The sequence below is a fragment of the Pleurodeles waltl genome, chromosome 4_1, assembly GCF_031143425.1.
Source record: "Pleurodeles waltl isolate 20211129_DDA chromosome 4_1, aPleWal1.hap1.20221129, whole genome shotgun sequence".
Lineage (NCBI taxonomy): Eukaryota > Metazoa > Chordata > Amphibia > Caudata > Salamandridae > Pleurodeles > Pleurodeles waltl.
In genome coordinates, this window is record NC_090442.1 from 930,338,133 (window position 1) to 930,354,784 (window position 16,652).

A 16,652-nucleotide genomic window follows, 5' to 3' on the forward strand; every position below is an offset into this window, starting at 1 on the left:
CCTTAACTACAAGCCATGAGACAGCAGGTCTAGTTACTTTAGCAGGTCATGTAACTTCATTGTGACTAGCAGTACCTGTACCAGTGGGGATCCTTTATTCCTTGTAAGGCATAGTGCCCCATATGTTTTGTATAACAGCATATCTCCACCCTCTAAACCCATGGTGCAACTTCTAAATCTCTTGAAACTATCATATACTGTCATGTCACCAGTTTGTGGTGTTAAGCTGCTTCATACAGGTTCAATCTAGAATCAAGGTAATAGCTAATAATCTAAATATGTAGCTCCTAATTCATTGAAACAAGTCATTCTGACATAAAAGTGCAGAACTGTCTTCCATTTGACATATTGAATTGGGCATAGGAAGAAACTGGCCCTGATTACCTGTGAGCACAGGGAGAAAGATGCCAGTTTGTAGCATTAAGCTGCTTCATACACGTTTACTCTAGCATCAAGGTATTATTTGATGCTATAAATACATAGCTTGTAATTCATTGAAATAAGTACAGAAGTGTCTTCTATCAGACATATTAAACTGGGCATTGGAGGGGACTAGTCCTGATTGCTTCAAAGCACAGATAGAAAGCTGCTGTGGCCATTTTGATGAAAACTGATTACAAATTGCCCGTCACTATGGTTGATAGCTGTGTGGCTCATAACAATATGCAAAAACAACAAGGTGATGGATAGAATGCTTGATTTAATCTCAGCCAATGGCAGTCACTCTGGTCGTATCCCAATCTATTGTTTTTTGACCACCATGCCACCCCAGTTTGGATCCAACTACATGCAAAGCAGTCTTGACCCTGCTCCCCATTGGAACAGTCCAGTCCCCGGACCGGAATGAAGCATCTAAAAGATTTCTTTGCACTATCTGTTGCAACATTATTAATGCCTGCACATAGCAGGCGTTAAAAGGAGGCACACCATTATTTATAATGGGCCTCAATGTGCTTTGCAGGATTAGTATCAACATTTTTTACGCTAATCCTGCAAAGCGTAAAACTATTGTCAACCTTTTTGACGCTAGTTCCCTAACTACCACCATGGTGTGCAGTATCTTAAATACAGCGCACACATTGTGGTTTTAGGGGAGCACTAAGGGGCGCAAGAAAAGAGCAGCTGCATTGGATGCATCACCACTTTTCTTAAATCTGCCCCTTAGGGCGGCAAATGCAAAAACAACAAGGTGATTGATGGAAGTTTGAATTAATTGCAGCACTGGCAATCGCTTTGGGCCACATCCCCATCCATCATTTTTGCCCACTATGCCACCCTATAATAGTATGCTCACTACAGCAAAGGGCGTAATGCAGGTCCCTCCAGCCCATGTGGTACAGGGGGTCCCAAACTTTCAGGGTGCCCCAATCTTTCAGGGATCCCACATTCATCCCATCGTCAATTGATGTATGTGAGATGGAAGAGAATTCGGGGCCCCTCATCAATTTCTTCTTGGTTGCTTCATCCTTTTGCGTAATGTCACTGAGTACAATTGGTAAAATGAGATAAATAAGCAGCGTTTTAATCTCTGTGGTGCCTTTAATGCTCATGGCCTCTCCCTCTCAAGCTCTTCTCTGCTCTATGTAATTCAGAGTAGTTCCGTCTCTAGCATATTGATTGATGTTGCATAAAGCAAAGTAAATATACATTATACTTGATAAATAATGAACCCCTATTCATGAGTAAATTATAGGCATTTCAAGAACATGTTCAGTGTGCTATTTGCTGACATTCACGTATACTGGAAAGGAAACTGTAGTTAAGTTGTCTGAGGCTTTTCTGGGAACACTTTTATCGTGTATGCCTGTCTGCCTTAGGGCTTCATTTCGAGTCCCGTGTAATTTAAAATGTGGCCAAAACAGTGTCTCCAGCCAAATCAGGATTACAAGGAATGTGAAATTACTGCATTCCTGGAACTCTCTCATCTTCCCACCCGTGAGTCCTCCTTGGGATTTAATCAGATAAAAGTCTGAAATGGGGTATTACAACAGGACTGCGAGACAGTATTACTGTTTCATGCTGTATTTCCATGGGGCCCCTGAGGGAATAATCAGAATCCAGTCGAATTCCTGTATTCAGAAATCACTGATGCCCTCAGTATTTGCAATTTCCATTCCATGAGTGATGAAAGAATGAGGGAGGATCCCAATCCCTTTTATTTAAAAGTATCTGCTATTGAAAGTGTTACCAACGTTTTTCCCTTTGTAGACTCCACATACAATGGTTTATGCTTATGGAGCTGGGGATGGGTAGCAACCAGTAAAGAAGCCCGATCTTGCCCGAACAAACCTGGGACCTCATTTATTGGGAAATGGTGCAGCGCTGTGCCGCAAGCAATATTGCTGCGCTGAACTGCGTAATATCCAAAACGCAGGAATGCACCATATTTTCAAGAATATGGCACACCTCTGTGTTTACCCCTGTGCTGGACCTAAATCAGCTGCCAAGCGCCAATGCAGGCACCCTTGAGCCATAGTGCAAGGATGCCTCCGTTGTGGGGTGATTGTTTATGTGCAGGAAGGGGCACCCTACTGCACATAAACAATCATTAATGGCAATTTGCTCCTTCTATGTTTGCTGCAGAGTGCAACACACATAGAAAGATCAAAACAATGAGGAGAAATAAAAGTATTTCTCCTCAGTGCACCACTCTAACACCATGCCTGGGGTGGTGTTAGCTTTTAGCGCTGTCTCAGGTTTACGATTTCTTGAAAATCTGGGGCAGCATCAAAAAGCAGTAGGTGTTGTGTGGGTACGCCCACAGCAACATCCATCGCACACCCCTTTGCCGCAGAAAACTGGGTTGGGACAGCCCATATTTACAAGGCCGCATTAAGCCACGTAAAGTGACTTAACGCCACCTTGTAGATATAGAGCAGGGAACAGAGCCACCGGACTGTCACTACAAGAAACGCTCCGGTGGCGCACAGGCCTTGTAAATGAGGCCCCTGGATTTCCTGCTCAAGTAAGTGGGGTAAGATGGGTACAATCCTGTTTTCTTCTCTGTGGACGATCTTGCCTAAATGTCTTGTCAGATTGAGCCCAGATCTGCCGCCTGAGTAGAAATCGCACAGAATGGCAGTCACGTGACCTATAACTGACACTTCAGCACGACCTTCAGAGGACAAGAGACAACGTGATGTTCAGCATGAACAAGAAAGAATTGCTATCGTATGCCAACAAAATAACATTAAACATATAGGAATAACACACAACGCTGTGAAAAAGTGATAGAGAACACTATAGAATTATTTTTAAATACCAATTCACAAAAAATCCCGTTGATCTATCACTGTGGATCAACAAACATGTGAAATAGTCCAAAATCTAGCAACTCCCAATATGTTTTTTTTTATAGCACTTACCTAATCACCAACATCTCCATTAAAGGCCAGTCAGGTGCTAATCAGTGCAAATAACCATCGAAGACGCAATGTTATATCAGTATACTCGTTCATAACCACTAATAGATGCACTTGTGTCAATGACAATTTTTTATTCATCAAGTAGATTACATTTTTTTTTATCATATAATTACTCCATACCTTAATATTGAAAGAAGTAAAAACATGTTTCTCATATGAGAGTTGGTTCTTGACCACAACACTCACCGGCTATGTGTGTTTTATAGCTATGAGTGTTTTATTGTATTTATATGTGCGAGTCCTTAGATTGTGAAAACATACTTGAGAGAAATAAGTGCTGTACATTGAGGCAATGGGGTGCAAGAATTGGGATGAGGGATGTATGTATGTAAGCTCATGGAGTATACCAATGCATCTTTTTGCATGTTCAGCCCCACATATTTGAACTGATGATGCTGGCTTTCCACCTCTGAGAGTGCACTAAGGCCTGCTAACCAGACCTCAGTTCTGACCCTATACATATTCAATTTTGAATTGGATACACCCAATTAGGAAGGACTTACTAACTTATAAGTCCCTAGTATATGGTACTCCGGATGCACAGGACATGTAAGGCAGTGTTCACTCAGGGAGGTAGCACAATTTGTGCCACCTTGTGTGTGACAAAGTACAAACTGGCCCCCAGCTTACCACCGGAGACTGGAAGGACAGGGTTTTCACTGCCAGTTCACTTTTCCACCCAATCCAACTGCAAAGCCACCCTATCCCTTAACAATATATATGTCTCACCTAATAAAGGCCTATAGAGTCCTACAGCAGGGAGCTGCATTTTGTTGATTAGGACATATATTTGTAATATCTTTACAGGGACATTTCCAAATTGTTGCTTTGTTGTGGATAAAATTAGTAGTCCCTTTGGCTAACACAGGTTTATCAGTTGGCAGCCTAACCCGGCTGACTCCTGAATAGGACTACCTACGTAGGTCATGTCAGGTATCAAACTAATCATGGCGTTAAACCCGACCTGATGACCAGGACAGATTTGATACCACTTTTAAAGTTCAGCAACTTTTAGAAAGTTTCCACTCTGTACTCCAGCTAGCCCAGTAGCATCACAAAGGCCCTGGCACACAGACAGTTTTCTGACCACGTGAGGAGACAGGTGAATGACTTCCCAGCAGAGGAACAAAAGGCATTTGCTGCAGAGCGAGGTGTCACTTTCACTCCCAGAATGACCCCTCAAGATGTTAGCCCAAAAGGCGAGCTTCAAAGGTGAACTCACCTTTGTGGGGGAAGTAGTGCTAATACCCCTAAGCAAGATGCTTTTGTTCCTCCAAACAAAGTAAAGAGAGGGTCAAGAAAGAAAAAGAGCTCTCAGAAGGGGGCGTGGCCAAGACAGAGGCCACATCTTTCACACCATAACAAGCTGTGTCCTGTGCCTGAACACTATTCTGTATTTCGCTTTACCATCTGGCCTGCAGACACTGGAGATTGCCCAGACTATCCTCCCTTGAAGTGCAAGACTGAACAGGGGAGGCAAAGGACTGCAGATACCTCCATGAGGGGCCAGATGATCCACCAGTGAGCCAAGCCTACTTTGGGGTCTTAGCTGAAGCTTATCCTCTGCCGCCTGCCAAAGACACATGGTGAAATTGCTAGGGCCACTGGATGGGGGGGATGGCCCGATAGCTCAAAGTCATCTATTGCATCCTGCACCTGGGAGCACCCCGCTGTAGCAGGAGCACTGGCCCTGGCATCTGCGATGCACTGGGGTAGCTTCCTGTGGCCCCTGCCCTGAACTACCTACCTATTGTGACGTGGGAAGCCAGCAGCGGCCAGACCAGTGATTGGCACGAGGGTTGTAATGCACTGATACTTTACCGAGGAACAATCCAGTGGGTGCAGCCCACGCAGGACCCATCACCCTCAGCTACTGGCTGGTACCCCCAGCCTTGTCTCTGAGGTGGCCCTGCCTGACAGAGACTGCTGGCTGGATGAGGAGTTGAAGGGGCCGCACCCTGAGCATGGTAGAGAGCCCAGGGGGCCCTGCAGTACCATCTTCCAATGCAAGAGCCATGCTGCCTTGGTAACTCACTGAGGTAAGATCCAGTGGATGCAGCCCACAAAGTGTCCCTTGCTTTTGGCTGTCTGCTGTTGGCCCCAGCCTTTCCCCTGAGGCAACCCTCCTGGACAGAGACCATGCGCCATTTGAGGACTTGAGTGAGCTATGCCCTGAGCAGGTGCGGTAATTCAGAGGGCCCTGGGGTGCCATATTCTGTGCAGACGAGGCACTTCTGAGTACAACCTGCACAAGGCCCATCAATGGTGGTTCCCTTCCTATCTCCTCAGGCTGCACCCTGGCTCCGAATCGCCAGCCTAAGGAACACCAGGTGGGAGGGGTACATGGCATGGCAAAACCGAAGATCACAGTGAACTGGAGAAACACACCCAAGCTGCTGCTGGTGGCCCAACCTGTGCTGCTTATGGATGGGCCCTTTGCCAATGCCCTGCAGTTTGGTACACTGATCAAAGGCAGTCACCTGCACCTTTGCATTCAGTCTGTACCCAATGGGCACTGGAGCAGCTAGAGACCCGGGCACTCCTGCATAGCCTTCATGTACCACACTACGGCATTATGATTGGGAAAACCAAGACCACCAAGAACCTGACTCCGGGCTCCAGAGAGACCATGTCACCCCCGCCTCTGTGGACCACATTCTGGAGACCTTGAGCCACCAGAAGCGATACTTAACAGTCAATTTGAAAAAGGGCTACATACAATCATACCATCTTGGGCACTAAAACCATGCTAGCAGCCCAAATTGATGATGTCTCCCTCGATTTGAACTGACTGATGACTGACCACAGAAAAGTACCTGACCGAGTACATGCTGCAGAATCTGACCTGACCACTATGTGGCCCACAGTACACAAATTTCAAATGCAACTGCAGGCCATGGAGAAGGAGGTGGCCTCACTCCATCGCATTGAAGAGGATGCCAAAGGGCATTTGAGGCGCAACAACATCCGTCTACTGGGCCCCCCGAGTGGGCAGAGGGGCCTAGAGTGGAGATCTTCCTTGAAAAATGTCTGACAAGTATGGTCCTAGAGAATGAAGTTCCCAAGCTCTTATCTGTGGAACAGGCACACTGAATACCTGGCAAAATGCCACTGCAGGATGCCCCATCACATCCATTGAATTTCTCGTCTCCTCAGTTAGCACAACCGGGACCTAATACTACAACTTTTCTGAAGTAAGGGCCCCTGGTGCTGTGACAATACTGTGATCTCAGCCTACTTGATTTCTCAACAGAGGTGCATCGCCTTTGTAACTCCTATATGCAAGGCAATCAACACCTTAGGGAGCAGCAACTCAAATATGCACTCCTTTATCCTGCTAAGCTCAAGGTGTCTGATGGTAAGACCACCCACATCTTCACATATTCCGTGAGGATGCATACACCTGGCTCCATGCTAAAGGGCTATCACAAATGTCTGCTGATGAGCCTTGAACTGTTGACTGGCCAGTGCCCCATCCAAGGCAACGGTCGCTGAACAGGCACAGGTGATAGCTGAGGCCTCACAACACAACACAAACCCCTTTGCACTCCTACAATCTGGTCACACCTTGGATACTGGATCGAACATGTGTGACTCTGGGGCCTCCATCACAAGCACACCCTGTGGACTGACACTCATGTTATGGAAGGTGGATGACTTGCTTTGATTGCTACCTGGTGCCCAGGGTCCAGTTGGGACTGTTGCAGAATACTGGTTGAGTCGAGCCTGGCAACACCAATGGCAGAAGTGGCTGTAAGTCAGATGTCCTGATGACCCTGGGGGCTACCCAAGAGAAGCTGCTAGTAGCTGATGTGCCATGCCCTAGATGCCTCTGAACAGGACAGAGTTTACCCTATGCTCAGTTTTTGTTTGATTATTGTTTGCTTGTTGGGGGTGTATGACCAGGAATGCAAGAGTCTCATAGCTCAGGAGAGGGGGGGGGGGTCTTCTTGTGTTTATTTTACTTTCTTATTGTTTCCTGGAGACACTTTGGGGTACCTGGGGGACTCGGACCCACAGCACGTGACTTGGGCAACTGCAGCTGGGAGGAGTAGGTGATCTGGGGTGCTGAGACTGCAAAGTGCAGGAGTACCGGGCTCACACACAAGAAATACCTCATAGACAGGCACAGAACCTCTCTCTGCACTATAAATGCATAACATGGAAAGTACATGGTATGGGCACCCCTGAAAAATGCTATTGCTTCTATGCTTATCCCAAATATTGCCCAACACACAAATTGCATGCTCCAAGAGACACACTTCGTACCTCATGAAAGGGCCCTATGTGGGGAGTTCCATAGAGTCCTGCAGAGGGAGTTGCTGACCCTCAAACCGGATATGCCACTACTCAAGACAAAGGTTGCTGCTCAGACCATGCCAGTTGAGTAGCTCAGAAGCTGCATAGGCAGCACAGATAGAAGGAGATGTGCTTGGGGAGATACAATTACAAGAAGCAGCTAGCCCTGGTGTACTCTGAAGAGTACCGTCTGGCAGGTTGCTGGCGTGGCCATCAGATAAGGGCCATCAGACTGGAGGACAGGACACACGTGACCACACAGGCTGCCATTAATGACACATTTCAGAACTATTACTGGACATTATATGGAGCACAAGGTGCTCCACCTCTAGCCCAGCTACATGGATTTCTACAGGGTCTTTCTCTAGCTAAACTGACTCTGCTCCAGCAGGTTGAGCTAGACAAACCTCTCCAACTTGAGGAACTCTGAACGGCTATTGCTCAAATTTCCTGAAGCAAGACCCCGGAGACAGACATCCTGCAGAATGAATATTATGTAAGGAATTCTATGCAGGTCACACAGGACCTGCTAGAGGTGTTTAAGGAGGCCAGGGCCACAGACTGGCTCACTGATTCCCACTGGGAGACACAGATCGTGGTCCTCAACAAACTGGGCAGGGACCCTCTGGATGTCTGTTCCTACTGACCATTGTCCCTCCTGAACTTAGATTATAAAATACTGAGTAGTAGTGCTAGCAAACCAGCCACTTCTCATAGTCAAAAAGAACAGATGATGGACGAAATGTGGAACAAATCAAACATTGACCCCCAGTCACAGATCTGCGTTTAATCCATCATTTTTACAGCTCACCATACCACCCCAGTTTGGACCCAGCCATACGCAAGTCATTCTTGACTCTGCTCCCCATGGGAACAGTCCAGCCCAAACTGCTAAGCCAGGTCCTCCCTGGACCGGACACATGCATCCTGGGACTGGTTTTGGAGTATCACACCTCATCAGCCAGGCTAGCTTGAATCCAGTGGCACAGTAAGCATGGGATTCATTTCGGGGCATACCCTTCCCACTTAGAGTGGCAAAAGCAAAAAGAAGAGATGATGAACGGAATGCAGAAGAAATCAAACATTGACTCCCATTCACAGATCTAGGTTTAATCCATCCTTTTTTCTGCTTACCATGCCACCGCAGTTTGCACCCAGCCATATCCAAATCAGTCTTGACCCTGCTCCCCATGGAAACAGTCCAGGACAAACTACCAAGCCAGGTCCTTCCTGGACTGGAAACAAGCATCCTGGGACCACTTTTGAGATACCACCCCTCATCAGCCTGGCTAGCTTGAATCCAGTGACACAGTGAAACGAACACCACGTTTGGGCATACCCTTCCAACTTAGGGAGACAAAATCAAAAAGAACAGATGGTAGATGAGATGTGGAACAAATCAAACATTCACCACAGTCACAGATATGGATTTAATCCATCATTTTGTCTGCTCAGCATGCTACCCCTGTTTGGACCCACCCATATACAAATCAGTCTTGACCTTGCTCCCCATGGGAACAGTGCATGATGGGCTAAACCCAGATCTGTGACTGGGGGTAAATGTTTGATTAGTTCCACATTCCTTCTATCATCCGTCCGTTTTGCACTTCCCGTAGTCAGCATTTTGGTACATGACACCCAGAAGGGGATTATATCAGGGCGTAGCACCATTCTCAAAATCTGTGTTTTAGTCAAGTCACCCCGACTGAGGCTCACATTTGGGTGGTGGTGTCCTTTGACATCAAAAAGGTGTTTAACACCCTAGGGTGGGACTTCTTACTGCTGACAATGGAGGTTATGGTATTTGTACCGGGTTTCCTTAGCTGGATCTCCATACTATATAACAGCCTGACAGCACGGTCCGGATGGGTGAGCTCAACTCAGACAGTTTCACAATAGAGAGGGGCACCAGGCTGGAATGTACCCTATCACCACTGATTTTCACTCTGGCAATGGAGCTGTTGGCATGCCTCTTAGGCCTACGGGCACCACAATGGGGGATTCTGGAGCTGGATACGCATCACATAGTCTCGCTCTACTCTGACGATGCTCTTGTTTTCTTGCAAAATGTGGGTACCCCCATCCCAGGTCTGATTGCTCTAGATGCAGAACATCTGACACTGGATTCTATCAAATGGTCTGGGGCTGCCCGGTACTATCGGCATCTTGGATCTCATGGAGAAATGCACTCACACCCAGGCCAGAGTCTTGCCTATTGGGTCTTCACCCTAGGGCCAAGGAGATCAAACATTTGCATAGATTCATAGATGTGGCATTTGTCCTTTTTAAGCGTGAAATCATTATGGCCTGGAAAGCCCCTGTGGCCATAGAGCTTCAGTGCTGGCTATCCACTCCCCTGGGCCCACGCTGAAACAGATAGTCTCATGCTACTACACCCACAAGGAGGTGGTAGGGAGGGGGTGAGTGCTAGAAAACTTAAATTCGGAACATAGATGCGAAGAACAATACTTGCCCATCCTGAATTCCTGGCCTCCTCCAGCTGCAGAGGACCTTTTCCCCTTTATTTATTGATCAAGACTACCAGGGGTGAGACCAGCCTGTTCCCCTGGACCACATGGACTGGATGGGTGTCTCACTGCCTTGGGTCCCCCAACAGGGCCCTACAGAGCTGGGCCCCTGGGAGTGCCCATGGGGAGACCACAAGAAGATGGCATGGCATCAGATTGCCTACCCTCACCCCACCACTGACCCTCCCAGCACACCCACATACTATTCAGCCATCCCTGACTGACAAACATCCAGACACACTGCCCACAGTAACACCTAGGTACTTACTATGCACAATCACAGCACCAACTAGGACCCAGGACACCAAACACACCTCAGCACACTCTTGAAATTCAGGAAAACTAGAATCTTAGGTGACTCCACTATTCAAACTGTTTTTTATTCTTCTGTTGGTTCATGTTTAAAGATGTTGTATAATAATACACAGAATTCCTGATGTCTAAAACTGATAACAACGTCTTTGCTACCACCCGGCACTGTCATGTTCTATGTAAAAACTCAATAAAACATATTTAAAAAGAAGGAAGCAAAACTCATCCCCAAATTGGTTTTACCCTGGGCATGTAGCACTCTGGTAGGGTGGGCTGGGCTACCAAGCTTCTGAAAAGGAAGGGGTTGCCATCTTGAAAGGGGAAAGAATGTGGCACTTACGGAGAAGGGGACACAGTAGCCCATTGGCTAGGGATCGTGTGGTCCTCTCAGGACACTTTCCTAGATAAATATGGCACCCCTGGCACTCTGATACCCAGATCACACTGGAATCAAAGAGCAGACTGAAGGACTGCCCAGCTGCCTTAGACCTGCACAAAGAGAGGCTGTACAATCAAAAGGACTGCACCTGCTGAACTTTGTGTTAACAATGTTTGAACTGTGTCTGCAGCTCCTGGCTCTAGGAAAAGTTGATTCCCAGCCGCAACCTACAGCAGGGACTCCAAATACCAGTCAGCTGATCTCCTGGAACCAGTCCAAGAAACACAATAGCTGAAGAAGCCCAACCAGAAAAGCTGGTAGCCTCTGCAGACGTTTTGCCACTACCAGTCACAGGGCACAAAAGAGGACAAATCTGAGATAGCCAAAAGTTGCACCTGAGTCTGCTTGACATGAGAGTTCTATCCAACTCTGGATTCATCACACCCAAGGGACACTATCCCCAACCTAAGGATTTTGCCCTGACTGCGGGGCAGACTGACAGGCAGCCCAGCATCATCTGGCCCGGTGCTGCAATGAAGAGGACATTGAAGGACCGTTATCAACATTGCCAAATTTGCCCCACTTCACCCATGGACCGAGGAACACCCACAAAGACACCCCTGTCCATCGCACCACAACCAGAGCGTCTTTTAAGCATCATGACCACTCTATGGCGGTGGTCCTGTAAAAGTTGGATCTTGCTTTATCACTCTGGTGGCCAGGCAACAGTCTAAAGTATACACACTGGCACCCTAGACCTCTACCTTGTTGGAAATGGTCTCTAAACCCGGGCTGGAGTAGCCAAACTAACTGTTTGAAACATTTCAAACGTTTCCAAAGTTTTATTTGACAGATGCTTGTTTGGTGCTGCAGTTAAAAGTAATAATATCTTCTGAAATGTTTATGTCTGGAACCCTCTGGTGGTTTTTTGTTCATTAAAAAATAACATCTAATTTTATAAATTGGTGTCTTCTTTTGTGTGTTTTTGCTTTCATATTTTGTTGTTTGGTGCTGTTAAATGCATCACACATAGTCCCTTTGATAAACCTGACTCATCGCAGTCACAGCTACCCAACATTGAGCTTAAGGTTAAGTAAATGAGTCTGAGTGGACCCAAGATGGTATTTGTGAGTGTACTGAATGATAAGGCCCCACAGCCATATCATATAGTTCACCCAAATCCTCACACATGGTATTTCCATAGTAGAAATATAGCTATAATGCAGTGGTGCACTGTACAGGGATGCCTTTGATCACGATCTGCTGGAGGACGAAGGTGAAACTCATGTGCTCCTTACTTCCCCTCTGTACATTTGCAGGCAGAAGGAGACACTTTAACTAATTGCTTATCACCGTTAACAACAACATGACAAAAAACCCTATCCAAATACAGAATTAAGTGGACCACTCAAATATGCACAGATCACACTCCACTCAAATGTACAATGGCCAAAAAAGGTTTGGAATCAATGATGAGGAACAGACAATCTTTCTTTCTTTAATTTGTCTACTATTCAGACTAAGACACATCCACCAGCACTCCTACGCATTCAGAATTTCTAAATGTAGCACACGTCTTCCTTGTCTTCTACAGAGCTATGTTATTCTCCCTCTCCCTGGTCTACTTTAGCCACTGCACTGAATTGATCCTTTATTTCTTATTCTCTATATTCGTGGGAGAAATATATGCCATGAAAGCCATCACAAAAAAGATACTGTGGCCCAGATTTACTAATATTTTGCACTGTGGTTGTGCGACAAAGCAAAATGCTAATCAAGATTTACAATGCCACACAAGGGTCGATTTGTACTGCCTTGGGTGGCTTTGTAAAAAAAAAAATACAACATAGCTACATTACACTGTGTTGGGTAGGTATTATAGAGGTGTAGCATAGGCGGTTCTGTGCGTCCACCAATGTATTTTGACTCATACCCAGATTTACTAAAGACAGTAAAAGCAGCAAACCTATTTTTGCACCAAAATAGTGTGCCTACCAGAGAGAGATGGGAGAAGGAGGAATATTTTCATTTCTCATTTTGTTACAGGCATATTACTCTTTGCATGTGTATACACCTGTAACTCAAGCATCCTTCCATTATGGGGCAAGGGTACTAGGCTGCAATTCCAAAGCAGAAGTGTGCCACATCTTAGTAGATTTGGTGCATTTCACCTCTCTCCCTTTCACATAATGTAGCGCAGCAATTTGCATTTCTGCTTTGCATTACAGGCTGACAAGTATGGTTAATACACATAATCATGTCAAGGTGCTTCTTGTTGATGCCTCTTCACTTATTGGCTCTCCAAATGCTGCACTTAACTCTACCCTCGAATGGTCACTTGCTAGGAAACCTCTGCACTTACTGCAAGGTTCTCTGCATTTTACAGGCACTTTTGTAAATGTGTACAAATGCAAAGTTGTAAGAGGTTCAGTCACAGCACAGCATGCCCTTTTGCTCACATTCCTTGAAAATGGACAGCAGCATGATATAAAGACAGTGTAAAACAGTACCTGAGGTTTTGATAATACCAGTGTGTGCTTCAGAATCAACCTTTTAAAAAGGTATGATAAATAGCCTGAAATATGTTGTACAGGTAACATTCCAACTAACTGAAATTATGTTATTATCTGCTGTGCCATATGAAGTCAAGGGTTGGTGAGGCACTAAAAGTGTCAAGTTATATTTGTGTCTTTGACTGTGTGGGGCTTATTCACAAATTACATTTTCTAGTACATTTAGTAGTACTACTAAAGTAGTGCTTCGGACATGCTACAAAATGCTATTCACAAACCTACATGCAGAAGTTCCATCTCTGCTATTCCTATCTTTTTTGTATGAAGATATCCTCCCTCTTAGAATTGGCATCTTTGGTGCGTTTTTTTCTCTAACTTTGTGTCTTCAGTCTTTCTGTTTTGCTAACTTTGTTTTTCTGCTTGCCTGAGGACATTGCAAACATTACCACTGCTAACACGAACTAAAGTGCTTGTGCGCCCTTCTTAAAATATGGTTAGATTGGCCTGTACTCAACTGGCATATTTAATTTATATTTAATTTACTAATAAGTCCCTAGTAAGATGGCACTGCCGGTGCCCAGGGCATGTAAAGTAAATGCTACTAGTGGGCCTGCAACACTGAGTGTGCCACTCACTTAAAAAAGCATATATAGCAACTATGACTCAGGCTTGCCACTGAAGCATATGTGTGCATTTTAACCTCCTTAGTGCGGGCGTCTACCAGTGGCCGCTGCCAGCACCACCTCCCTGGTGCGGGTCACAACCAGTGGTTGACACCAGGGAGGGGGTTGAAAAATCCTCTGGTGCATCGCACCAGAGGTTTTTTTAATTTAAGTACCCATTGGGAGACACAGAAGATCTTCTGTGTCTCTCCCTGTCCCTCCACCTGCCCCTTTGTGACGTCAACGCGCTGCAATGTGCACTGAAGTCACAATCTATTTTCCCCACCAGAGCAGGAAGCGGAGGTAAGGACCATTCGTGAAGGCCTAGTCTGAAAGGGGAGATTCTCCCCTTTCAAATGAGGCCTTCTTGAAACGGTTTCCTAGGAATTCACTTGGGGTGGGTCCGCCCCCTCTGAAAACAGGCCTGTGGGGGCAATTTGTTTAAATAGTTGTATGGTTTCCATGGGGGCCACTGTGGGCCCCAGGGAAACCATACAACTAGTAAAATATATATATAGATTTATATATCTATAAGATATCTAGAGAGAGAGAGAGAGGTAGATAGATAGATAGATAGATAGATAGATAGATAGATAGATAGATAGATAGATAGATAGATAGATAGATCTACGAAAGAAGTGACGTAAACAGATGATCTCACCAAAGAACAAAACATATTTCTACTACAGCATTTCAGCTTCTGCCTTCCTCACATTGTGCAAGATGGTTTGCTCAGTGGTTGCACAGCTGACACTGCTGGATTTTCAAAAAGCATCATGAGTGAAGATTCCATTTGGAATGTGGAATCAATGCAGTCCTGAGAACTGTTCAGATATGCAGAAATGAAGTGGTATTGACCGTGATGTTCAGTCCATCTGGATGCAGTGATTTTAAACGGTACATCCAGAAGTTTTCTCTGGTGTCCAGTAGTTCTTCCTTTAAAATATGTTCCATAGGGAAAGTCTTCAGATCTGATAGTAAGCGGAAGCTGAAACGTTGTAGTAGAAATATATTTTTGTTCTTTGCTGAGATCATCTGTTTGAGTCACTTCTTTCTTGGATGTTACATTTTCTTGTGACTCATTGCCTCCTTTGGGATCCAGATTTTTGCCCTGGCTGGCTGTTGTTTTCTTGTGATCCTTCATCTTCTAGTAGATAGATATATTTATATACAGATATGTATCTATATATATAAAAAATATATATAGAAAAAAAAAATATATATATATATACATACATATATATATATATATATATATATATATATATATATATATATATATATATATATATATAGCAATCACTTTTGTCAATGAGTGTGTGGTTTCCCTGGGGTCTGTGATCGACCCCCAGGTAAACTACACCCACATATAAAAGTGATCTCTTTACACACACACACACATATATATATATATATATATATATATATATATATATATATATATGTGTATATATATATATACATACATATATATATACATATGTACGTATACGTATATATATATGTGTGTGTGTATATATATATATATATATATATATTCACCACCCGTTTCTCTTGCAGTTGCAGCTTGCATCTTCAAAACAAAGCACATACTTCAACTAACATGTTTCAACTGTAGCTTTTAGGCAGCAATAAAAAGGTCAAGTAACTCTTGTGATTATATTTCTGCTACAAAAGGATCTGACTTTTGTCTAGTGCCAGTTTTGATGCTATAAAGTAGCGCAGAAGGTATATATGCCTACTGCAAAGATCAAATCTGTATTTTATGTAAATGGCTGAGTGGAGTAGGAAAGCCAGCCATTACCTGTGCTATATTACAAATTAAATGTATGTGCGAGGGGGCTTCAGAGAGATGGAGGGCACTTTTGCTGGGTGGCAGTGAGGGAATCTGAGTAGGGTGTCATGGGAGTGGGAACACCAATAATGATTGTTGGACTGGGCGCCAGAGGCGCTAAAGACTGTGACGATTGGTATGTGACAAGGTGAAGTAATAGTATAATAGTAATAGGATGTCTTTTTTGCTTTTTGAGTGTCTTGAGAGAACGTGCTGATTGAGGGAAGAGGCGAAGGTAAGGTGACTGACTCTTACTGTTGTATGCATCACACACACACACCACCATTTTTTGTGACTGTGTATGTAGGCCAGTGTTTTAGAGCGAGGGTTTAGATTTAAATGAACGAAGAATGGAGAAAAAGAAGAGTCGTTTGCCATCGCACTCAGTACCGTCTCGCTCTTTCTCTCATTGTACCGAGGAAGTCCGTCCTGAACCTAAGGGGAATACAGAGGAAGAACCAATGCAGATTGACACGGCTCGAGGACCTTTATCAGCCAGTGAAAGAGAACATAGACGAAGGAAGGGGCTTTGTCTATATTGTGGTGCAGCTGGTCACCTAATTCGCACTTGCCCCATTCGTCCAACCAAGCCCTTGGGAAACGCCAACTCCCGTCCCCAGTAAGAAGGGTGAGGACGGGATATCGTGACATACCTTCTATTTGTTCTTCCAGGGAGGAAGGAACTGCCCTTTTCTCTTAC